Raw genomic sequence first — 26,760 nt, forward strand, 5'->3', positions numbered from 1 at the left:
ATGAGTGTCCTTAGGGGTGCTCCACGTGCCTTTGATCCAGAATACTCATTAGCAATGTTCGTTCAGCCCAGGCATGTGCCTTTGATATCCTCATGTGCTGCACAGCGGCTACATAGGGTTCATGGGCGAACTGCCCTCAGTTCCTTCTCCACTGACGAATTTCACAAGGAACTCTGAAGCAGAGGGGAAGGAGGGCAGGTAGTGAACCACATATAGCATACACCTCCCAAAGAACCACAGTTACTGCATAGGATGAGTAACCTCTCTTTCTTCTTTGAATAGTGTCCCTTATAGGTGCTCCATTTCAGTGGAACAGTATCCCCAAAAGGAGGAGGGAGCTTCAGAAAAGTTTGGAGCGGAGAAAAAAATTGCATTGTCAACTGCTGCATCAGGTCTAGAGGCATCAACTAGGGCATAGCGACTGGAAAAAAAAAGTATGTGTGTAGGACCATGTAGTGACTCTGGAGATCTCAGATATTGGGACATTTTTGAGTAAAGTCACAGATGTAGAGTGTGACCTTGAAGAGTGAGCTGACACTCTGAAGGAGGTGGAATGCTGGAGGTACCATAACAAATGATAATAAATCCAGATATTCACTTTGACGGTCATTGGGTAGAAGTACCAGATCCTTTAGATCTGTCTGCAAACAAAACGGTCTAGAAGATTTTCAAAATGATTTAGTCCTATCTAGGTAAAAAGCTAACACCTTCCTAACATCCAGAGTTGGGAAGTAGCCTCCAGGTTAGAATTATGTGATTTCAGAATAAAACCCAGTAGATAAATAATTTCATTCAGCTGAAACTCAGAAGACACTTTTGGTAGGAACCTGGGGCATGGTCATAAGAAAACCTTACCCATGTAGAATATTGTTCAAGGAGGATCTGCCAGTAAGACACCAATTTCTTTGACTCTTCGGGTTGATGTAATAAGTACCAAGATGACTGTCTTCACAGACAAGTTCAGTGAGGAAGAGGTTGCCATTGGTTCAAAAGGAGGTTTCAGGAGACATTTAAGAACTACACTAGAGTCCCAAACCAGAGTGGGGACTTTCACCTGTGAGAAAAGATTTCCCAGACCTTTTATGAACCTTTACTATTGTGTGGAGTGAGCAAACTGTGAGAACCCCTCAATTGTGGAATGAAAAGCTGTTAAGGTGGCCAAATGAACCTTCAGACAACTAACTGACCACCCCGTTTTCTTCAAGTGTAACACGTAATCAAGAACAAGAAGTCAGAAAGATTCGAAATGATTTTCTGGAGTTCACCCCTGTGACTAAATCATCTCCACTTTTGAAGGTAAGTATTTCTGGTGGATGCTTTCCTGCTATTTAGTAATATCTGTTTCAGCTCAGCAAAACAGGCGGACTCTAATCCAACGAACCTTTGAGGAGCCATACCTTGAGGACGAGAATTCTCAGATTGGGATGTAGCGGTCAATCACTTTCCTGGGCCATCGGCGATCCTTTGGAGTTTGAGGATGATTGTCTTCCATAAAATGATAGCCAGTTATCACTAGTGCATCCGCAGGTAGCTAATGAGATCAAACCAGCATCCACAGATCTTGTCACAGTTGGGGCACACATTTCCTGGTGATAGGGGCGGACCTGGATTGTTGATTTGGACTGCAGCGTGCTCTTTCCTCCTTTCCTGTATTTTCCTCTCAAAATACAGGGATCCTTGCCACTGTCCTGGGATAGGAGTTCAGGAATAACAGGTAGATTTATCACTGAACAAAGAGATAGGTGAAACAGATAATGAAACCATGCCTGTCTTGTTGGAATTATTAGGCTAACTATTGTATTGTCCTCTCTGATTTTGTTCTCCACAGTGAGAATCAGAGGTGTTGGGGGAAATGCATAGACAAGCCTCTTCATCCAAGGATGGAAGAAGGCATCCCCCAACAAAATATGACCCGGACCTCCTCTTAAACAGGATATGACATGCTTTGTTTGTAGCAAAGAGGTCTGCTGCTGGAAATCCCCAAGTTTGAAATATGCCCACAAGAATCTGAGAGACCAACTTCTATTTGTAGTCCCAGGAAAAATACCTGCTGAGATGATAGGCTGTGTATTTTGCCTACGAGGGAGATACTCTGCCAAAATTGTAATGCAATGTTTTATGCAACAGTTCCAAAAATTTACTGGTTCAGCCCAGAGAGATGGGGATTCATAGATACTAAGGTCAGAAGGGACCATTATGATCATCTAGTCCGATCTCCTGCACAACACAGGCCACAGAATCTCACCCACCCACTCCTCCGAAAAACCTCTCACCTATGTCTGAACTATTGAAGTCCTCAAATCATGGTTTAAAGACTTCAAGGAGCAAAGAATCCTCCAGCAAGTGACCCGTGCCCCGTGCTCACCCCTCCCTACCAATTCACATCAAATATACCGGCCACGTTGTCTGTCATGATTCTAACAGACTTGTCTTTGATGAAAGGGAAAAAAAACCAAGCAGGCATTTCTGACTGCCGTGAGTGTCAACAGGTTGATGTTGAGGCTAGTTTGTTGGGAGGATCATATTCCCAGTACCCTATGAGCATCAAGGTGTGCCCCCCCATCTCAACAGAGATGCATCCATCTTTACAGTTACTGTTGATATCGGCTGGAGGATGGGAACTCCTGCACTGACATTGTGATGATCCATCCCTCCGCCAGTTATGGGAGTGTTTCACTTGTCAGGAAACTAACATTTGTTTAAGTTGTGGCTGTTCGGTGAGTAAACTGTTCTGAGCCATTCCTGGAAACAGCAAAGGTGTAATGATCTGTTACAAAAATTCAAGCCACTGTGTGACCTAAAAGTTGGCAACAATTTCTCACTGAGATTTGAGGGCTCTCTTGAATAGCTCGACAAGGTTTTGACAGTGTCATAAATATGTCCATGGGGAGGAAGGCTCTGAGTGCCAAAGAATCCAAGGTTTCAGAGTAGCAGCCATGTTAGTCTGTATTCGCAAAAAGAAAAGGAGTACTTCTGGCACCTTAGAGACTAACAAATTTATTTGAGCATAAGATGAAGTGAGCTGTAGCTCACGAAAGCTTATGCTCAAATAAATTTGTTAGTCTCTAAGGTGCCACAAATACTTCTTTTCTTTTTTAAAGAATCCAAGGTCGCCCCTATAAACTGTATTGTCTGTATAGGAGTCAGTGTCGATTTTCCCACTGGAGTTCAAGACTTAAGTCCAGGGACAGAGTAAGTGCCCTCTGTGTTAGAGACAGCACCTCTTCATAAGACTGATCCTTGAATAATCAGTCATCAAGGTATGGAAATACTGCAGTTGCCAGTCAATGAAGGTAGGTGGCCACGACACCTAGAACCTCTGAAAACACTCTTGGAGCCAAGGAGAGCCCCTATGGGAAAACCCAGTATTGAAAGTGATCCTAGCCTGTAGCAAAATGTAGGTATCTTCTGTGGGACAGGTGTATCAATATATGGAAGTAAGCATCTTGAAGGTTGAGGGCTGAAACCAATCCCCCTGAGTTTAGTGGAGGAATTGTAGCTGCTAGAATCACCATCCTCAACTTTTGAGACCCCTGGAATTTTTTTAGGAATCTTAAATCCAAAATTAGTCTCCACCCTCCACATTTACTTAGGCATGAGGAAGTATCTCGACAAGAATCCCCTTCCCTTGTGCTCAGTGGGACAGTGCTCAGTGGAACAGACTACCGCTCCTATATGAAGAAGAGAATTTATTTCCTGTTAGTAAGAACTCCGAAGAGTGGTCTCTGGCAGGGGAGCGGGGGAAGAGGAAGGAGGTAAAGTGATGATGCAGCCCAATTTTATGATTTCCAGCACTCATCTGTCCAAAATGCTGTTCTCCCATACTTGCAGGAAATGGGCAAGTTGGTCTCCAAATGGGAGGAGTGGGCAAACAGTTGCAGCTGACAGGATAAACAGAGGAGGTTCAAATCCATGACCATCCTGTCAAACTGGCACTTCAAAGATAAAGCCTGCTGAGAACTTGCCTATCCTAATGGAAGATGGTCAGGGCTCTGAAGAATTGCTGGGGATAAGCTACCCAGGGACCCCAATATGGCCACTGAGGACCATATGAGGAGGTGATGGCATCCAAGGTCATTCCCCCAAGCATGATATACTCCCCGAAAGTCCTCCTCATCTCTTTGGGAAAAGAGGTTCTTGAACATATACTTAGGAGAACCCTGGATAGAAAGCACAGAGACTGACAGGAGGTCTCCATCATCATCCTCTTTCTCCTGTAGCAGAGGAGCTACAACCAAAAAGTGGTGAATTAGGCAGTACTGGAGATGTGTAGACGTTTGGAAACCAAGTGGTTTTTGATAACAAGAGGCAGTTGGTCTCCACATGCAGTGGAGACTCTGGTTTAGCAGTCACCAATAAAGTATGGGGTACTGAGTGAAGTTGTAGTACCAAAATCAGTTGTGGTCCTGATGGGACAGTCTTCTTGTCCAAAACCCTCAGTACCATCCTGCATGAACACTCTGAAGTACCTGCTGAAATAGATGGAGACTTAGTCTTACATGTACCAAAAAGCTCACTAGAGGAGGTACTGGGAAAGGGATTATGTCCGATGGTACCATTCTTCTATATTTGCTCTGTCCATCTCTTCCAGATGGTACTGGAACCTTCTCAGAGCTATGCTTGCTCTTAGGGGAGTTATGGGGTTTCTCCACTCTGTCAGTGTCAGAGGAGCTGTCATAAATATAAAGGGAAGGGTAAACCCCTTTGAAATCCCTCCTGGCCAGGGGAAAGCTCCTCTCACCTGTAAAGGGTTAAGAAGCTAAAGGTAACCTCGCTGGCACCTGACCAAAATGACCAATGAGGAGACAAGATACTTTCAAAAGCTGGGAGGAGAGAGAGAAACAAAGGGTCTGTCTGTAGTCGTCTTGGCCGGGGACAGAACAGGAATGGAGTCTTAGAACTTTTAGTAAGTAATCTAGCTAGGTATGTGTTAGATTATGATTTCTTTAAATGGCTGAGAAAAGAATTGTGCTGAATAGAATAACTATTTCTGTCTGTGTATCTTTTTTGTAACTTAAGGTTTTGCCTAGAGGGGTTCTCTATGTTTTTGAATCTAATTACCCTGTAAGATATATACCATCCTGATTTTACAGGGGGGATTTCTTTATTTCTATTTACTTCTATTTTTTATTAAAAGTCTTCTTGTAAAACACTGAATGCTTTTTCATTGTTCTCAGATCCAAGGGTTTGGGTTTGTGGTCACCTATGCAAATTGGTGAGGCTTTTTATCCAACATTTCCCAGGAAAGGGGGGGTACAAGTGTTGGGAGGATTGTTCATTGTTCTTAAGATCCAAGGGTCTGGGTCTGTAGTCACCTAGGCAAATTGGTGAGGCTTTTTACCAAACCTTGTCCAGGAAGTGGGGTGCAGGGTTTTGGGAAGTATTTTGGGGGGAAGGACGCGTCCAAACAGCTCTTCCCCAGTAACCAGTATTAGTTTGGTGGTGGTAGCGGCCTGTCCAAGGGGTAATATTTTGTACCTTGGGGAAGTTTTGACCTAAGCTGGTAAAGATAAGCTTAGGAGGTTTTTCATGCAGGTCCCCACATCTGTACCCTAGAGTTCAGAGTGGGGGAGGAACCTTGACAGGAGCCCTTAACCTCTGTGGTACAGAGCTTTGAGAATGAAGCTTATGAGGTCCTTGACCTGCTCGGACAGTGAGATCTTTTCGAGGAGGAGTCTTTTTGAAGAGGCCTCCTTCAGAGGGAAGTTAGAGATCCTCTTCTTGGGACCTTTAGAGAAGGTCTCTTGAGCTTTTCCCCTTCTGGGAGAGTGCTGATACACCAGGAGACTGATGTGCAGCAGGGTTCTCCTGACCTGGCTCTGACTGGCTAAGAAATCACTCCATTATTAACAGATGCAGCTTGCTTTCCCAGTTCTTTCTTGCCATAGATTTGAGGGCTAAACAGAAATTACACTTCGGTGGGATGTACGACCCTCCTCGGCAGAAAAAGCACTTGAGCGTTCATCACTGTTTGGGATTGACTCTCAGCAAGGGAGGCAGAGTTTAAAACCCGGTGGACTAGGCATGCCCTTCTCAAAGGGGAAGGCCTCTCATGAGGGAGGAAAATAATAAAACAGTTGTCCAAATTAAAAACTAATAAAAATAAACAGAAAGTAAGCAAGAGCAATTAGCTGAGGCATCCTCGAGGCAGACATGCTAAACTCAGTGTCAGGCCAAGGGTGGCTGAGAAAGAACTGAGGGCAGTTGGCCCAGGCAGCCTGATAGAGATGTAAATAGTGGTGTCCCCAGGGATCTGTACTGGGCCCAGTCCTATTTAACATATTCATAAACGATCTGGAAAAAGGGGTAAACAGTGGAGGTGGCAAAATTTGCCGATGATACAAAACTACTCAAGATAGTTATGTCCCAGGCAGACTGTGAAGAGCTACAAAAAGGATCTCACAAAATTGTTTGACTGGGCAACAAAATGGGAGATGAAATTTAATGTTGATAAATTCCAAGTAATGCACATTGGAAAACATAATCCTAACTATACATAGACAATGATGGGGTCTAAATTCGCTGTTACCACTCAAGAAAGAGACCTTGGCATCATTGTGGATAGTTCTCTGAAATCATCCACTGAATGTGCAGCAGCAGTCAAAAAAGCGACCAGAATGTTGGGAATCATCAGGAAAGGGATAGATAATGAGACAGAAAATATCATATTGGCTCTGTATAAATCCACGGTATGCCCACACCTTGAATACTGCATGCAGATGCGGTCGCCCCATCTCAAAAAAAGATATATTGGAATTGGAAAAGGTTCAGAAAAGGGCAACAAAAATGATTAGGGGTATAGAATGACTTCCGTATGAGGAGAGATTAATAAGAATGGGACTTTTCAGCTTGGAAAAGATGCAACTAAGGGGGGATATGATAGAGATTTATAAAATCATGAGTGGTATAGAGAAAGTAAATAAGGAAGTGTTATTTACTCCTTCTCATAATACAAGAACAAGGGGCCACCAAATGAAATTAATAGGTAGTAGGTTTAAAACAAACACAATAAAGTATTTTTTCACACAACACATGCTCAACTTCTGGAACTCCTTGCCAGAGGGTGTTGTGAAGGCCAATATTATAATGGGGTTCAAAAGGGAGCTAGATAGATTCAGGGAAGATAGGTCCAGCAACAGCTATTAGCCAGGATGGGCAGGAATGGTGTCCCTAGCCTCTGTTTGCCAGAAGCTGGGATTGGGTGGCAGGGCATGGATCACTTGATGATAACCTGTCTGTTCATTCCCTTTGGGGCACCTGCCATTGGCCACTGTCAGAGGACAGGATACTGAGCTTGATGGACCTTTGGTCTGACCCAGTATGGCCATTCTTATGAAATAATCTCAGTGTGGGGTCTGAGAATATCGATGGCACATGTATGGGCTCAACAGATATTGTTAAAGAACATCTCCGATTGTTGGCACGTGGGAGCACACGCCCATCTGAAGCGGAGAACCCGAAGGGACACTACTCAAAGAGGAACAGGATGACTAGCTCCTTCTTCACCTATCTGTAATGTTTCGGAAAAAAAGCTGTGTGATCATGAGTGGAGAAAATTCCATTTGAGTGATGGATGTTGGAGGTCTCAGGCTGCTGGACTAAAACATCCTTGGAATTTCTAATTATTATAAAGGTACATATTTTTATTAATCCTAAAGGCTCTTTTGCAGAGAGTAAATAAATCTAAGATGGGAAAGGCATGTATCCCTTACATAAAATCGTTCATTTGTGTGAAGTCATCACATACTAAAAAGCATGCTAAGAAACTGAAGGCATGCATGTAACCATGGAAGCTTCTTTTGTGCTGCATAATATTATGACTAACAAAGATGGTAAAAGTATATATTATGATTTCCAGGACCGCAATAGCAGCACTATGAGGCTGAAAAGGAGACTTGTTAAGACTGAGTGGACAAGTCATTGTACAAGGAAGGAAAATTTATGAGGGAGACTCCAGAGCTTGCAAGCTCTGATGTACTGGCTCAGTGAATGTCTGCTGGCCTATGCTTCTGATGTGCATAGGTACGTAACAGTTCTAATCTATAGATTAGAGCTTTATGTATTGGTGAGTCTACCTGCTTGAACAATCACAAAATCCAAGATATTTCTCTTGGAATAAGAGATTGAGTTCTTTCTCAAGTGAATCATGTACAAGGTGCGCAGATTGTGAACTTGTCCAGATTTCCAATTAGGCACATTAGGCTTGTGCCTAGGGTTGCCAGCGTTCTAGAGGTGCCTTACCTCTGTAAAATTGTGTGCAACACAAAGGTCAGGCATAGGCAGGGGGGGTGCTGAAGATGCTTTGCCTAGTGGCACGTAACGTGTAAATCCGGCCCTGGTTGTGAATGTGTTTTAAAGCGACTGCACTCTATGGAATATACCCTATATCAAACCAGTTGTGTTATGCGTAGGATTGTTCCCTCTACTAACTGAGGAAATGGAAGTTGCTTCACATCAACAGGTGTTAAATTTGTGTTTTTGAAGCTGAAAGACAAATCTGGATGTCTCTCCTTTATGTTGTATTTATTTTTTACAATGACAGTGCACAAGCACTGTTAAGACATCTAGACATGAGGTATCCTTGAAGCTTCATTAATGTAACTTATTTAGTACTGCTCAGGTGGTTTCAAAGTGACTAAATGTACTCGCCTTGGTGCACTACTTCACTTTGGGGCTGAAGGGACTGAAATAATTCAACTGTACTGTTCTTTCTAGATAAGAGATAGTATGCCTCTTGAATACAGAATGCGGGGACTCTTTCTGCACCCTGCTAGAAGATACTTTCAAATGGATTTCAAATACTTCAGTTAGAGTTGTTTGTTTTTAAACTGTACCAGAAATCCCTGTATATATGGACTTTTCTCTTCCACCCACTAACTCACATCTCCTACTCAGGTTTTCACATCATAAGGATTTGGGGAGGCTGGAAAACAGTGTGGGTACTTCTATAACCTTTTTGAGAGTCACCAGCTGAAGCTATTCATACAATTTTGTTTCTTAACTGAAAGAATAGGAAGTTTGATCTAGGGGAATGTTATGTTGTTACTGACAATGCACTTCTTTCTTAAAAAGCTGTTGCATATCAGCAGCAAAGTTTGTTCACTGCTTTAGTCCTACTGACTGGAATTATTCCTGAACCCATACAGAAAAAAGCATGAATGTACATACATGTGCTCATGCTTAATATACAGGCTAATTATTACAATTGCCTCATCCATCTTGAGACCTCCAGGTCCCAAAGCAGGCTGAGTCTCCTATCTTGTCACATCTAATCAAAAGCTGAATCTACTGTAAGTAACAGAAAGTTGGTTCAGAAGTGTCAAAGTCACAACGCTGAAAAAATAGGACATTTTTCAAATTTTAATCTCTTCTTGATTAATAGTACTTTGAAGCAGAGGGCATGCCACCAGCCCTCCAGATTTATGATAAAAAAGACACATGGAAGTGTAAAACTATATGATGTAAAAATAACAAATGTCTCATCTATTTTCTGTTCCTTGGAGCTTTAATTATTTTTTCACTGCAGACAAAGAAGTCTGGCTTTGAACATCATTGGAGTACACTCACTCCAGAAACGATCAGTAGCAGTTCACTACAGCTTATTTGGATCTCACCACCTAAGAGCTTATTTTGTCACAGTCTACTGCTTAACAATTCAAGTACAATTATCTAACTGACTTCACTGATTTAATCCACCAGTGTACATTACGTTCTGCAATTTAGGCATTCCTTTGTCATGTTCCACCAAGATCAAATCATTCCAAAAGCAGAAACACACCTCTCTTTTTCATCCCTGAGATGTGAATTTTGAAAAGTGGTGCCATTGGTTAGAATATTCTGTTTTTTTTACTCTGCAGGAACTAAAAAAATCCGCCTCCTTGCCTTTTTTTTTTTATTTATTTTTTTACCACCACCACCACCCTCAGTGTAAGGACCAAGAGGCTCAAAAATCAGCTATTGCGAGGCAAACTGAATTATGGCATTGAAACATACCAGACAGGACAGGTTTCTTGACCATTTAAAATTATTGCTCAATTTTCCACAGCAATTTTGATTTTCTGGACAGAAGGAGAGAGAACTATTTTTTGCAGAAATTTGTAAGATGTCCAGCAAAGCATGGCATCCTTCTTTTCATGTCCCTGTGATTATTATGCATATTTTGGAGAAAACCTTCTTAAATCTGCATGAAATAATAACACAATAGCAAATAAAACTATGCTCCTTCGTTTAGGTCTGTTTCCCTTCATATATCACACAGTGTCTAAAAATAATTGCAAGCATAATTGTGACATTGCATTCCACATCTAACTTCCTGTGGAGAGCAACAATTCCCCCATTGAAAAGTCACTTGAAGTATTTTTCAGAATAACTAAATTCCATTTTAATTATGGGTGTTTATCTTAAAACAACCAAAATTATACTATGCAATTAGTCCTTTCAAAAATTCATTTTGTAAAACAAAAATAAAATGTGAATGTTTATTGTTATGCAAGGAATGTCTGTTGTAGCACTTAAACTGATGGTACAAATCACACAAAATGAAAAAACAGAAGCAGATATGAAAGTTTTTAATCAAACTAGGGGTGGTGTGTTACACTTTAGCAAGTCATCTAAGTACCTCAGTTTCATGGTTAAGCATTTCCTCTATCACTTTGAAGCAGTAGGGTAACATTATGTCTGTGCAGAACTAAGTCACAACTAGCCTCAAAATGAGGTACACTCAGGAGATCTACAATATAACCAATGAACAACTTCCTCCTCATACGATCAAGAATAATGAAGAAAGTGAGCAGACATAATTTCTCTACTGAAGTACGAAAAGTGCCAGTTATTCACATACTGGTATATTATGCTCAAATTTATTTTCAGTAATTATATGAAACTGTATAATTTTTTTTCCTCAGCTGCTGACAACCAAACTGAAAGGCATTAAAGCAGGTTGACAGTGAGGATGTAAATTAGAATCAGGATTTAGAGGCATAATACTACCTGTCTACAAAGTTCTATATAAAAGGTATCTATCTGTATGTGTCCATATATGTATGTAGTTATAGCTAATATAAAGTGCACCATCTACTGGCATATCAAAATGTGCAGTACTGTTCCTAAATGTGTAGGTTCAATAAAGCTGTTTCTATGCCCTGTAAATAGTTAGCTTTCTGAGTGTAGATCTCAATTTCCACAGTACCCAACTGGATGAATTTCTAACAAATTGCCAGATAGCATCTTTCTGTACAAAATTAAATAGACTGCTACATTTTAAGGGACCTTTTTATAGTAATCTAACCATGTAAGAAAGGCATGGTGACTGCAGCACTGCTCCTTGTTCACAAGAAGAGGGGTGAATTTGCTTGATCCATTAGCAAGCTGCAATATGTGCGCCCTATGGTTTTCTGGCCCCATTTGGCAGACAAAGTGAGAAGGAAGGGGGGCAGGGCATTACCATTCCTCCCTTTTAGGGTTCTGCTCCTAACTCGGGAGCAGCAGCAAAGAATTCCTGGCATATGCTCTTTTTCTGGATGTCATGTGAGAGGAGGCTCAGACACACTCAATCTGCACTGTACAAAACTGTAACTTGTTTGGTGGTTACTGTACTAATGTACACAGAAGATTTTCCATCTTGCATGTTATGTAATCGTTTACACAGCTTATTAAAGAAAAAATATCCTAACATAAACAAGTAACATAACAAATGTAGTATTAAAAAAACCTAAATGTTGGAAGTTAAATATGTAATTCCCTTCCGTATGCAACATTTTTTCTAACATACTGTGTTTTCTAGAACAAATTAGAATTTCATGAGTGAACTAGACAACATTCAATTTATTAGAACAAAGTAACTCAATATATTTTCTTTGCTGAGTAGTACTACAGTACTTTCACATTTTCCTCACATAAAAAAAACTAGCCATTCTTTCTGAGCTAGACCAGATCTGTCTGTCATAAATTGCAGACATGATATTATCTCTAGCTCTCACACAGTTAGTTTGTGTGAAACAGTATGGTTTACTGAACTACAGCCATGTTTTACGAGTATATTACAAGCTCAACTTTTGACGTTAAGCAGGAATAATATTCTCTCTTGCTTTTCCATATAATTTATTTATCTATCACTTCACATACAGACAGATCTTGAATCTCTTTCCAAACAGATTTGCAAACTACTTTTATACTCCATGTAGGAATCATATCACCCACTCCTGAAACATAGCAATTGTTTTACAGACCACAGCAATACATCATTAGCTGAGGCCAGAACAGCTGAGAACTTGTAGAACTTTGTCCAGTTATAGTCACAAGGGAAGTTTTTGTCAGTCACTATCTTCTGACCATCCTGATCAAAAGATTCACACCTTAATTGCAGAATCAGGCCCATTATTGATGAATGGCATCCTATGTTCTGAAGTGCTGTACAATCTATAAAAAATAATAAAAAAACATTCTAAAATGTAACCTTAAAACAAAAAGTGAATATTCCAATGTATAGGGATACACTTCAGGAATAATCAGAAGGAGAGGGGTATGATAAAAGTATGGACCCAATAAATTATGTGGAGCTGCAGTTAGGGGCAAGACCTCTATAATACTCAAATGAACTATGCTAAGAATGAAAAATTATATATCCAGGGGTAATAACCCTCCTTCCCACTACTTCCTACTTACTCTCTCCTCCACTACTTTTAGGAGATTGGAATGATTCACTGCAAAATGTAAGAGATGGGAAATTAACTGCAGCTCTTTTAAAAGAGAAAAAGCTTAGGGGGCTAATGAACCGTTATGATAAAAGCCAAATAAGCTTGGTTCCTCTAAAGAAACTGGAGGTGTAGTTTAGATATGCATGAAGACGATCAAAAAGCCATTTCACATAGATTGGCATGTGCAAGTAGGGCATTTTGTTTGATCCTATCCAGCTACATAAGCTAAATGAAACAAACCTTTAATTTTACTTTCTACAGTATTAAGCAATTTAGGTAACTGCCTTGAAGATTGCTATGGCCTGGGCCAAATACTGTTTCTCGAGCCATTTGATGGTATCATATAAAAACACCCACAATTCTTATAAAACTAGTTCAGATTTTTTCCACTCCTGAAAAAAAAGAAAAAGAAATACAGCCAAAAAGACTGCAGGTTCTTATTGTAAATACTGAAGGGGAAGAGAAAGAGTAAATCTTTAAGGTAACCTCAAAATCTGAATTCCTTGCTCAAGTACCTGAGACAAGGAAAGGAGAGAGAGCGAGAGAGATTGATTTTACAGACAATAGCTAATGATGTTAATCACAGGGGCTGGCAGGGGGAGAGAGAGAAGATTTGTTCAATTTTATTGCTTAACAAAATTCCAAGCCCTGATCCTGCAAAAACGTATGCACATACTTAACTAATTTCAATGAGAGCACCCTTGTGAGTAAAACAAAAAATAATGACATGCTTGCAAGATGATGGCCCAACTGGTCCAACAGTAGTGAAGACAAAGAGGATCTATCTCAGGCATACTTTTGAATCTACTGTACCCTTTGGGACCTCAAGCACTCTTTCCTGAGAGGTACTATTTGAATATGAAATTCGTCTTTAGAAGAAAGTAGCTAAAGCAGAGAAAGCAAGGGTTATGTACCCATCAATCCCCAAAAAGGTGTCCTATATCTACTGGACACTAGGAAATCAGAGATAACTGATAACTGGACCAAATTATTATAAAAATAGTCAGCTCAAGACACAGATAGTACATTGGAATTTAAAGATGCATGGCCTGTAGTCCCTCTCTCTCTTTGCAGTGGCAGAATAGAGGTTTTAAAAACCAAACAAACAAACACTACTCCAACATCCTCCGCAGTAATGCAAATTCAAGATAGAAGATTGGTTTCTCTAATGTGTGTACATAGCATGATGTGTCAATTCTTCAGTATCCTGTTCTTTCTGAGATGAGCTTGTTGCAAAATAAAATAGCGAGTGCAGAAGATATTGGGCAAAAGTTACTTTCATGGCTGTCATAAATATAAAGGGAAGGGTAAACCCCTTTGAAATCCCTCCTGGCCAGGGGAAAGCTCCTCTCACCTGTAAAGGGTTAAGAAGCTAAAGGTAACCTCGCTGGCACCTGACCAAAATGACCAATGAGGAGACAAGATACTTTCAAAAGCTGGGAGGAGGGAGAGAAACAAAGGGTCTGTGGGTCTGTCCATATTCTGTCTTGGCCGGGGATAGACCAGGAATGGAGTCTTAGAACTTTTAGTAAGTAATCTAGCTAGGTACCGTGTTAGATTATGATTTCTTTAAATGGCTGAGAAAAGAACTGTGCTGAATAGAATAACTATTTCTGTCTGTGTATCTTTTTTGTAACTTAAGGTTTTGCCTAGAGGGGTTCTCTATGTTTTTAATCTAATTACCCTGTAAGATATCTACCATCCTGATTTTACAGGGGGGATTTCTTTATTTCTATTTACTTCTATTTTTATTAAAAGTTTTCTTGTAAGAAAACTGAATGCTTTTTCATTGTTCTCAGATCCAAGGGTTTGGGTCTGTGGTCACCTATGCAAATTGGTGAGGCTTTTTATCCAACATTTCCCAGGAAAGGGGGGGTGCAAGTGTTGGGAGGATTGTTCATTGTTCTTAAGATCCAAGGGTCTGGGTCTGTAGTCACCTATGCAAATTGGTGAGGCTTTTTACCAAACCTTGTCTAGGAAGTGGGGTGCAAGGTTTTGGGAAGTATTTTGGGGGGAAGGACGCGTCCAAACAGCTCTTCCCCAGTAACCAGTATTAGTTTGGTGGTGGTAGCGGCCAATCCAAGGACAAAGGGTGGAATATTTTGTACCTTGGGGGAGTTTTGACCTAAGCTGGTAAAGATAAGCTTAGGAGGTTTTTCATGCAGGTCCCCACATCTGTACCCTAGAGTTCAGAGTGGGGGAGGAACCTTGACAATGGCCCATGAATGGGTAAGTCAGGCCAAAAGAGTGAGAACTAAGGGCCACCAGTCTCTGTCCAAGCTGTGTCTATCCCTATATAAAACTGATGAGGGGGAAGATAAATCGGAATGGAGTAGTGAACCAATCCTTTCCATACTGACAGGACTACAGGATTGTCTTTCCCTTGCTGATCCAGCCAAACCTCACACTTCCCAATGAACAGGGTTCTACTTCTTATTTTTAACTCCCTACTTCATACTTCTTAACTTCATACTTTTCATCTCAATATACAGTCACTTCCAAAACCTTCTAGATGGAAAAATGTTGTGATCATGCACGGTCCATAATAATGCATCCATTCTTGAAAGTCTCCTTGAAATTCTTTGAGGAAGGCACAATGCCTGTTTTATGTACACTGTGTATCTGGTTTACTTTTACTCTTCTTCTGTGGGGTCATAGTCTGCATGCCACTGTAATAAAATGGTTTGTTCTTGAGCTAACATATATACATTGAATTCAAAACAAAATCTGACTCAGTGTGCTATGTTGAAGACCTCTTGAAACTGAAAAATCATCTGCTTAAAACCAGCTACCTGTTAAATTTCTAAATTCAAGAAGGGAGAGCTAATTTGAGAAAGCACTGCCTTACAGCAGCCCACAAAATTTTATGCCCTATGCCTTCTAACCAAAGGGCAAGATACTGTGTGCAGGGTGCCATAAGTGAAGTAAGATACTTGAGACCAAGTCTATTTAGGGATTGAAATGTTAACTGCAGAACTTTGAATTCTAGGTACACCCCAATAGGCAAGCAGTGTGAAGGCAGACTCTGAAGAAAAGCAGAACTGAGGTAGATATATAGACTCAAAGGAAATTTATGATCTGTGCCAAGTACATAAAAGTGATAAACTGTGACTGAAATGGAAGCAAAAAAAGTATTTAAGAATTAATGCACAGTAGGAATAGCATTCTTTGAGGCAATCTGGATTACATATATCAAATGACTTTTATTCAGAGGAGTAATTCTAAGACTCTCATGTGAATTTCACTTCTCAAAACTCTCTCATATAATTTTATATCTAATATTTTGCATGCGTGAGAGATGGGGGGAGATACATAATATTACATAATTTGGCACTGGACAAAAGATAAAACAGATCTAGATCATGTATAAAAAGAATATGGCATTTCATGGCTTTGTCGCCAGCAGGTCTACAAATTAATCGATAATTTAACATTTAATAAATTACATTAATAGCAGTTAATTAAAGGAAAAAAGTAGAAATAGAATAAGCAAACTTAAATTAGCACAGAGTTCAAATGCTCCCAGCCACCACTAATATATAGCATAATAAAGCTTTAAGTGAATGATCTTAAGTGCATAAATAACTTTTCAGGACCCCCAGTCAAGTTTGTATCTGTAGGTGTAATTGTAAGATGCATTTTATACAAAATCAAACCCATTTTTGTATTGTCTAAAATCAACATTGCCTACTTTCTAAGATCTATACATGTGTGTCTATTTAATCTGATGCATGTTCTCACATGCCTTTTCTGGACCACACTGAACATTTTATAAGTGGTAAGTACCTTGTTTTTAATCACATATTCCCAAGAAATGTTTGTCCACTGAAGTCCAATCTGAGACAGGCAGGTTAAGTTACATTTGTTTCCTAATTGCTTTAACTACTGTTCATTTTGGAGCAAGCTCTCCTACTTTATTAACTGACCTGGGCTCTAATCCAAATGGAAAGCATTTCTTAAATTAGTGAACGTAACTCATTTGTATTGGGCGGTCTAAGAATTCTGTTGTGCATTTTAAAAGGAACCACATGTAATTTAAAACTGTACAACCCTCAGGTTTTTTCATGTCTTTATGCACAGTCATGAACCCATATCCTGTCTCCATGCCTCATATCTGAAGTATCCAAATTTATTCATTCCACATAGAGGGAAAACCAAAACCAAACCATCCCACATTCCTAGATCACTGAATTCAGGAACTTAAAGCTCCCACTCTGAATATGTCTAGGTCAGTTTTAGTAATCCATATAGAACCCATTTGGTATGCATTTATTTTCTTACATCAACATCAGCTACTCACAGACATCTGTTGTGGCTTTTGCCAGACATCTGAGCTCCAGATCTTGCAAATACGTTTATGAGAAACTCTACAGATGTATGCAAATCTGCAGGATCAGGGCCTTGAAGTCAGAACTGAAAAATCCATTTTAGCAAGTTTATTTACAAATGTTACAGACTAGTGAAGATTACAGACTACTATTAACTAGGTTGATTGCTCACTTTAGCCTCAGATTAACTCTTAAATGGAAAAACAATAGTGGGTACAAAAGGTCTTTTGCACAATCCAGTCTTGTTTCCATGCTCCATGTTCAGGAAGACATTTCCTGACTGAGACCTTAATATTAAAAGTGCTGACTTTCATTATGGGGACATATGGATTCATTATGGGGACATATCTATTGCAGTAGTGCCGAGAAATCCCAATCATGGACCAGGACTCCATTGTGCTAGGTCCCGTACTAGCTCCGAATAAAAAGACAGCCCCTGACCCAAGGTGCTTCCCGTGAACATATAAGCCAGGAACAACACTTGGATACCAGAGCCAAGCAAAAATTTTCAGCCAAAAGGGTTTTTTCTTCCCTAGACACAGGTCAAATGAAACATGCTGCAAATATTTGTCGATTTTGGCAAACTGAGTCAGTTGAAACAATAAAAAACATCAGAAGTGTCAAAACAAAAAAAGAATTCGGGCTAAATTCACAAGGGAAGTTGGCACAAAACCAGAGAATGACAGGCTGTTATCCCACTCTTATACGTAATAGCCAACTGACTTAGGCACTCACTTGGCATGGGAGAGATCCAGGTTCAAATCCCTGCTTTGGGCTTTTGTCAGTCATTCTGATTGTCTTTCTGTGGCTGGAACAGCTTCAACAGAAAACATTGAGACCCACCCAAGAACGGTCTAAAGATTTGTGATTAGGACTCTCACCTGGTGGTCAGACATGGGTTCAAGTCCTCCTCCAGTGTGAGGACAGGCACGGGAGCACAAGAAAACAGTGAGAGTGTATTGAACAGCATGGTAGGCAAGTGTCAGCACATCAGCTGCCTAATCACTGTCAAGGTTTTTTTGTAGGCATCTCAGGAAAGGAGCATTTGAAAAAGGGATGTGTCTGTGTGGGGGTTAAAGAGGTTGAAAATTTGCTTGTAAACATTTCTCCCTTTTAAATCTTCCTGGAAGGCCATGGGGAGTTTGAAGGGAACCAGAAATACAATTCCTCATGAACAAATCTTGGCTATTGTCTGCCATTAGCAAGTATGATTGTTTCAAGTTCCAAGCAAATCAAATACAGGATGATATTTATACTTTATATGAATACGTGTTTTTTCAAGCTTGGCAAGAAGCAGAGGAAATTTGTGATTATATATAGTAAAACTACAGCCAGTGACCACCATGCTACATCTTGGTTAGGAGCAGTGCTTACTTTGTGCCACGTCTTGCCAGAACTGAGCCCCGGCACCTCTAGAATTGACAGTTCACAGCCCCAGGCATCTCTCAGTTTGTTGTATCCATTATGAAAGTAAAAAAATTGCTTGATCCCTGGCACCTAATTGCTTGAGCCCCAGCACCTCTTTCATTACAAATTAAGTACCGGTTAAGAGAACGACATGGTTGGAGCAGCAGGGAATAGCTATCAGGAAACCTAACTTATCTGGGAGGCAGGAGCAAAACAGCTCCATCTCTCTGCCTGACCTTGTTCCTTGTCAACTCCACATTGTGTTCTCGGAAGGATGGGGAAGATAGTGCTCATGAGCAGGATACTGTTTTTACTTCCCCACCTCCACCCATTGAGCACATCTGGCCATTTTGGAAGTTAGCCAACATGATTGGTCAGTTTGGCCCCATTCAGGCAAGGGTCAAGCAGCATCCACTTTATTGGGCTGTGTTTGGTAGAAGCAGCCACTAGGTCTCCAGGAAATACTGTGGGTATGGCCAGAAAACCTTCTAAGGTTAGGAAAGGATTTCTCCACTTGACAAAACTGGCTGATGCCCTGTGGATTTCATCTTCTCATAGCACTCCAGATGCCTGGGTTCATCAGCAGGGAGATGCTAGTATTTTGTCACAACTTTGGCCAAGGTCCATTACAGGATAAGATTCATGGAAGAGACTTGATCCTGAGGTAAACTAGAGGGCTCAGCAGGTTGCTGGGGGGACATTCATTTGCTTGGCCAGAGTGGAGGAAGTCATATCTCATGCAAGTTTAGGCTATCCTTGTCTGTGCCTTTATCCTGTAGCATGAAAGGCAGGAAGTTGGATTCTCAATGGCTGGGCTGAATCCCATGATTAATTGTGAAGGCTTGGCTTCCCACCTCACTTGATTGTGGCTTACAGCTAACACTCTTTCTGATCCTGACCCTTTCATTGCCTGGTAGAGCTACAGCAGTGATTCTCAAACTTTGTACTGGTGACCCCTTTCACATAGAGAGCCTCAGAGTGACTACCCTTATAAATTAAAAACACTTTTTATATATTTAACACCATTATAAATGCTGGAGGCAAAGCGGGGTTTGCGGTGGACGCTGACAGCTCGTGACCCCCCAGGTAAGAACCTTGTGACCCCCTGAGGGGTCCCGACCCCCAGTTTGAGAACCCCTGAGCTATAGGAACTCTTAACCCTCCACTGATTTGATTATAATTATTTAATATAGTTACAGCCTGCTGCTTAGACCCATCTTCTATGCTGTGTCTTGTGTACTTGGGTGTACCGATCAAATTTTCACAAAACTAACACATTAACAATCTGCTGACAATATAACAGTTCACAGTTGAATGGTTTAAATGGAGAATCAAGAATTCTGTTCCAATTAACTTTACTCAGTGATGACATTATTAAATGTATTGTGGAAACTATAGATGTTAGTATGTAACTCAAGCTTCTACTGAGTCTGCTAAACATTTTATAAAATGTACCACTATTACTCTCTGTGATTCAGATTGCTGGAGAGTTTACCATTATTCCCTGATTCAAATTAGGAAAGCAAAAGCAATGATAAGAACATAAGAATGGCGATACTGGGTCACACCAAAGGTCCATTTAGCCCAGTATCCTGTCTTACGACAGTGGCCAATGCCAGGTGCAATAATTTATTCAGAAAAGCAATGAAAACAGCTGAATATCTTCTCAGCTGAATATTTCAATAGAAGTTCAGGGGAAAAAAAAAGTATTTTCTGACCACATTAGATTACTAAGCACAAAGAAAGAGAAATCAAATCTCGCATCAGAAGACTTCTCTCTCTAGAAGGGCACAACAAAGTACAGTACATTGAAAATGAGATTAACCACCATGACATCAGTCAGAAAAATAGACAATTAAAAGTGAAAATGTATGACTAATGATTTGGCCCCAGTTCCATCAACCTTACTCTTGTTAATTATTACTTTGTTCCTCAAGTTGCCCGAACATTGTTTTAACTGCATCTAAACAACTGAAGCTACATTCTCATAAAACTGGAGTAAATAGAGTGGTGAATTAATTCCAATGGGACTAAACTGAGACTAAGTTACTATGCTGTTTAAGGCTGGCAGAATTGGGCCCTTTATAATGATCCTATGACATTGCATCTAGTAACAATAAGAAATACTGTAAATGATTAATAAATGTGGCTTCAAAACGACACTGCTCGCCAGCCCCTTATGATTACCATTCCCTACCCCTTGTCCAAATGCCAGATTAAATACATAAATGTTGAACTAGTGTGTCCACAAAGCAAACTCATATTTAACACCTTTTTCATTGTGCAAAACTCATAGGACAGATCTGTTTGTTTTTGTTCGGTTGGTTGGTTTGAACTTATGTGAATTACACATTTAAAAGTTTAGAATCATAATTTATATCAATGGAGTCAATACCATGCTAATGCTCATTTACCAATTATAGATTCAGTTCAACTTCTCATGCATACATCTTGTCATGAGTAGGTCACGGGAGAGGCACAAAACAAATTCTAAAACCACCAAGTTAATTACAAAACTTGCTTCTGCAGCTATTGTCTGGAAAAAGTATAGTGCCCTTTTGCTGGATGCCTGGATTTTCAAATATATCAAAGGATTACTAGTGCTATTTTTAACAAATTCTGGCTAAGAAGCCTTTGACAGTCTGTACCCTACATTCACCCCTTTTACACTGCTATGTTAAATTTTGTACAAAGCATACTGTGTAAAGTATCATTTGGAAACTCATGATTTCCTAATGATTATTGTCCTAGTAAAATGTCTGGCAACATCATACATAAAGATACAAGATTCCACTGTATAATATTACCAAGACATGTTCCAACATGTTCTGGAGGGCAGTCACAAACAAGTTCCCCAGAGACAAAAGGCTAGCCAACACCTTAGCCGTGTCAGCGAGATCAAATAGCCCACCACCTGATTAAGTGGCCACTCTTCCGCAGGAGAGAGGGCGTGGGCAAAAAGATCTGCATTCTGATTTTTGATTGACAGATTTTCTGTCTCCTGAACATTAGCTGGAGATATTTCTTGTGCAAGAGAAATGGTTGTAAAAGGAGAATGTAACCCCAAATAGTCTCTCTCTTGCTCTCTACCCACGCATCATCAACCCCTGAAGAACAAAGGAAAGCACTGGACGGCGGACAGTTCCTGACTGAAAGAGATTCAGCCAGTAAGACTACTGGAACATATGGTGAGAGAGATCTTTGCTTTGTAGTCACTTAGTTTGTTATGTGAGGCGTTCATTGCATTTTACCTTTTATTTCTTTATAACCAATTCAGATGTATATGCCTCATTACTTGTAGCCGCTTAAAAAAATCTATCTTTCTGTAGTTAATAAATTTGTTTAGTTGTTTTATCTAAACCAGTACTTTTGGATTGAAGTGTTTGGGAAACTCCCTTTTGAACAACAAGATTTGTGTATATAATTTTCTATTAATAAATGACATACTTTATATGCACTTGTATTGTTAAGGAGGGTGCTGGGCTGTACAAGACGCACATTGCTGGTGTTGCCCTGTAGTGTTATTCATGAGTTGCTGGCTATAGCGCTCATACAGCCTACCTGGGAGTGATTTTACATGCTGGAGGCTGCATGTGAACCGACCAGGAGTGGTTGATCTCACAGCAAAGCAGAATAAAAGGCACCCCAGATTGAAGAAGTGAGGGGGACACAGCTTTTTCCCAGTCCAGATTGTACCCTGGGAAATGTCACAAAGACTCTTTTGGATACTGAGATGTTCCTCCATATGAATTTCCTAGTTGACTATCTATGGATTCTTCTGCATTTGATTTGATGCAGCCTATTTACCAGTTGCTTAAATACTAAGTGTTGTAATAAAAGTCTGAGGACATGATTCTCTCAGAACAACAAATCCAGGAATAGTTTTTGTGTATTATTTTAGTTTCATAGTTTGCATGTGTCAAGGCTTTCTTGGATATTTCCATATTACAGCGGTATGTTTTTTTTTCCCTGGAACACCTCAATATGGCTTCCAATTTTGCACTCTGGAGTTCTGCAGAAAAAGAATTTGCAAACTTAACTGGCAATCGCATAAGCTAGTTTTCTAGTCAAATATGTGAAAATATCCATGTTATTCATGAAAATGCTATTCATGTAAGCAAATTTAGGTTTTTCTGCATATCAATTGTGTGCACAAGCATGCACTTCCAAATTTAAAGGCCATTTCTTAAAAGTGTTTCTTAATGTAATATGCCTTTCCTCATTTAGTTTTTATTAATATTGATTTTTCTTGTTCCTGGATTGTCGCTTACAATACAATGCCCATAGAAATTTGCTTCGTTTTACTTCACTGTCCATCATTTCAGAATGTAAAAACAAAAAGGAAGCTGGAACATGTAAGAAGAGCTGATATGCGGAACAGCTGAGAATATTAAGTCTTTTAAAATAAATATTAGCTGTGCATTCTGCACTGTTAGCCAGCAAATTTATCAAAGTTATTTCACTATTGTCTGAAAACATCAAGCACACAAGACCAAATCAGAGAGAGAGAGAGAGAGAGAGAGAGAGAGAGAGAGAGAACATACATAATATGTCCAATAGAGAAAAATATGCATTAAGAACATTGCAGAGAGCAATGTTAGCTGGCAAGTTTTGATCCAGCTGCTTTATGAATTATTATTAATTGTAATTTTCTATTTCTGAGTAACATCAAGATTTTTCTGTAGTCAAACAAGTGTTAACATTTTCCTGACTTATGTTTTTAACCTTTCATTCTACAAAACAATAAAGCAGACCAAAACCTGCATGTCTTCAGAGAGTCATAATCACCTCTGTAATTCTATAAATAACCTCTGCACAATAACTCTTGGCATATATAAAAGCAAAGACAAGGTCACTTACTATGAACAATTCATGATCAGTTACCGTGGCAACAGAAATATTGCAACAGGAAAAAAAGGCATAGTAATAATAATAGGATGTTTCTGTTATGTAAGCAGTGCTTATGATTTCTCCAATGGGGCTTACCTGATGTTCTGAAAGTCTTGGGCCTGATTCTTCTCTCATGCCAGTTTTATATTGGTGTACATCCACTGATTTCAGTGGAATTACACCATGTTTATGCTGGTGTAAGTGATAAGAGAATCAATATCCTGGTTGGTGGGACATTTTAATCCTGCTTTGTGCTGTGCTGCTTTCTTTACACTTCGGGTTTTTTTTTTAATTGTGATTTGAGATATTCAGTGTTTCATCTGTGGCAAATATGTTTATGGTCGGAAACCACCCCCTTGGTTCTAGGATGGATCTTTGCAGCAATCTCTAATGACTGCTTAACATATTTCTGCTCAAGACAACCCAGGGATTAGTAATGACCTGTGGGAAGATGTTGAGGCAGCGGGGTCACAAAGTGTTAATGACACGACTCCCAAAACTAGATTCCCCTAGCAAAAAGGGGATGATTGAGCACTCCCTTGCTTGTTTATACAGTACACCCATCAGAGACACATTGTCTGTCAAGATTTGCAGCATGGAGTTCCAGAGAATAGGCAGGAATGCTATACAAACTAGTCTGATGGCCCTCAGCTCAAGGACATACATGTGTACTCTCAAGTCATCCTAAGACAACATTCCTTGGACATGAACATATTTCACATGAGCACCCCAGCCTGTTTCTTATAGTGGTGTTATAGGGGCTGACTTTTGCCATAAGGTTTTGGCCAGGTCCCTCGTTAATGGGAGTCCCTCGTTAATGGGAAGGGCAATCCTTGCTGGAGCAGAAACTGACAAGATGTTGAGCTGCTTGTGGGACTTCTAGATGATGGAGGTCTCAATCTCCAGAGTCTTGGCAATCTGCACAAGAAGCTCATACAATGCTTTCAAGTCAACCAGCACCAGTGCCAAGAATACCACTTTTTCCAGTGACAACAAGGAGAGTATTTTACATGATGAGAGAGGACAATGGTACTGTTCAGCCCTGCACCAAGCTCCTCTTGCTATTCTGTGGTCAGAAGTCAGGCCAGGGATGCTGCTGGGGGATACCTCTTTCTATTCCTCTTCTTCAGTGGTGTAAAGCAGCTCCTTGATACTTGTGAAGGTGGACCCTTATACCCTCAATAGGGCCTTGCTGGCTCACCATCTGAGTATGGATGACTCACAGGTATTGGCAGGACCAGTGCCAGTCTTGAAAGGCCGGTGCTTGTAGGAGAAACCCATAGATCTCTTAACAGCACTATCTGCAGACTTCAGAGTGAAGGCTCCCTGTCCAGTGATGGGATGAATGCATGCCCTGGTGAGGGTAATGAGCAATAGACCTTCTCTATCGATGGCACTGATGTGTAAGGAGCTTTTGGTACTGGACATTGCACTGGTGTCTCAGTAATGAAAGACCGGATTCTTCCTGAGCCTCATCCCCTGAAGCTGGGGTCCATGCCTAGTGGTGAGTTGCTGGGTGTGGGGCCAGTGCAGCCTGCTGCATCTCTGGCTGCTCCTTCTCCCCTCCCTTGATGCTGTTGTAGGACTTGGAAGAGTTTTCATTTTAAACTTTGATATGCCTATCCCTATGAAAGGAATTTCTTGAGCTTCTGTCCCAGTCCTCTGAGCAGCCACTTTCAATGCTTGACTTCAACAGCTGTAGGTGTAGGTGCAGCCTCAATGGTGAGTCAGAAGTTAGCTTTAGTCCAGTATCAATGTTGGCACAGGTGTCAAATGTTGGTGCCAGGTCTTTCCTTTGCTCCATCTTCTCTGCAGTTGTCTTAGGTGTCACCCGTCTACTGAATGAGGCCCTAGGTGATATGCCTTTTCCATTAATAGGATACTAGAGCTGATCTCCTTCAAGAATGTGACTTTCATGAATGTTTCCAGAAGATGGAGTTTCAGCCTTACATCTCAGGAGTTGAGAGCAAGGCAGAGTAAACACCTGCGGTGTCCGTTCTTCAGGGGGATTAGGCCATCACAGGAGGGGACAGGGCTTGAAGCCCACAGGTTTTGAGTCTGCCATTGAGGAAGCCCTCTAAATGGGGAGGGGGTCTGAACGGATAAATTCAGTCCAGACATTGGTGAACAGTCCCTGGAGGTCAAAACAGATGATGAGACGTGGACCTGATGGTTTCAAAAAGATTTGAAGTTTAGTCTGAATTAAGAATTAGCAGTGGGACACTTGTAAGGTTCTGTTTCTCTGCAACAGGGTGCAAGATGGAACTGAGCAAGGGTTATATCCGCTTCACCATTTAGGACCTCACATGGAAGCACAAGGAGGCATAGGGCACGTGTGTATCTATCATAAGAATATTATATTTTAAAATGAATGTTTCCATAAAACCAAACAATTGCAAATGCACTTCTTCCACTGGCGGTGTTTTAAATTATTCAGGCTACTTTTTGACTGAAGGGGTGTCCTCGATTTTTTCTTTTTCCTCTAGTTGAAGATGGCTATCCCCCTTTCCTACATTCTTAGCTTTTTCTTTTTTGTTTTTGCAGACATTATGAAGACAATCTTGAGAACAGTAATAGGTGATCAAAGACAATGGCAAGATACAGCTGGATTGGTATACAAGGACCTTGTAAAACAGCATTTTACAGATCATAATCTCATGAGGAAAGTTTTGAACTTTTCTAGAAACCTGCAGCCCAAAATTTAACTCATGTATTGGGGATTTCTCCTATCAGTTTATTCACCTTCCCCTGTGCTTAAAATGTGGTTCTTCTCCTTAAAATGCCTTAATAAAATTGGCATTGTGGGATTCCTCGTTTGTTTCAGTGCTTCCAGATCAAAGTTGTTCAGTTTACTAATAAATGTATCCCCATCTCCCAACTGACAGACCTGCAAATTCAAGGTAGGCTCTGAGAGTCAAGCTGGCTTCATTCCTTGTCATACATTGCTATCAATATTATAGTTTCCATATGCCTAACTTATACCCTCAGTTATAAGTCTGCTCTGAAAAGTGACTCTGCAATAATAAATATATAAATAATAACATCATGTGTTCCGTGTATATTAGCTCTCAGTGACTCCTTAGCAAATTAAAGATGCAGCTAAAGTGTCTAACTACTGCTCCTTTATACTTAACTGGCAATCTAAAAGCTATTGCAGCAAGGGAGCTCTGGGCACAAGGTGCAGCTTGAAAGAAGAAAGAGAGAGAGAGAGAAAGTGAGCACTGAGGCAAGAGGAATTGATGAAGCAAAGAGAGGTGAGAGGGAGAGTAGTATGAAAAAGAATAGCTATATAGTATAAGTTAAATTCTGCTGGATCTTCAACTGTAGACAAGAAGCCGGAATTTATATGCAAAAGCTATGAAGGAGTTAATCCATCTCATTCACACACACACATACACACACACAGAAATGAGAAAACAAACATTTGCATTATTCTGGAG

General features: G+C 40.3%; 1 protein-coding gene across 17 annotated transcripts in view; it reads right to left on the reverse strand.

Moving 5' to 3' along the window:
* Positions 1-26,760, reverse strand: part of RBFOX1 (RNA binding fox-1 homolog 1) — a 2,420,635-nt gene that overhangs the window by 1,493,465 nt on the left and 900,410 nt on the right. The window lies entirely within an intron of this gene.

Source organism: Lepidochelys olivacea, assembly GCF_965140295.1.
Source record: "Lepidochelys olivacea isolate rLepOli2 genome assembly, chromosome: 10".
Classification (NCBI taxonomy): Eukaryota; Metazoa; Chordata; order Testudines; family Cheloniidae; genus Lepidochelys; species Lepidochelys olivacea.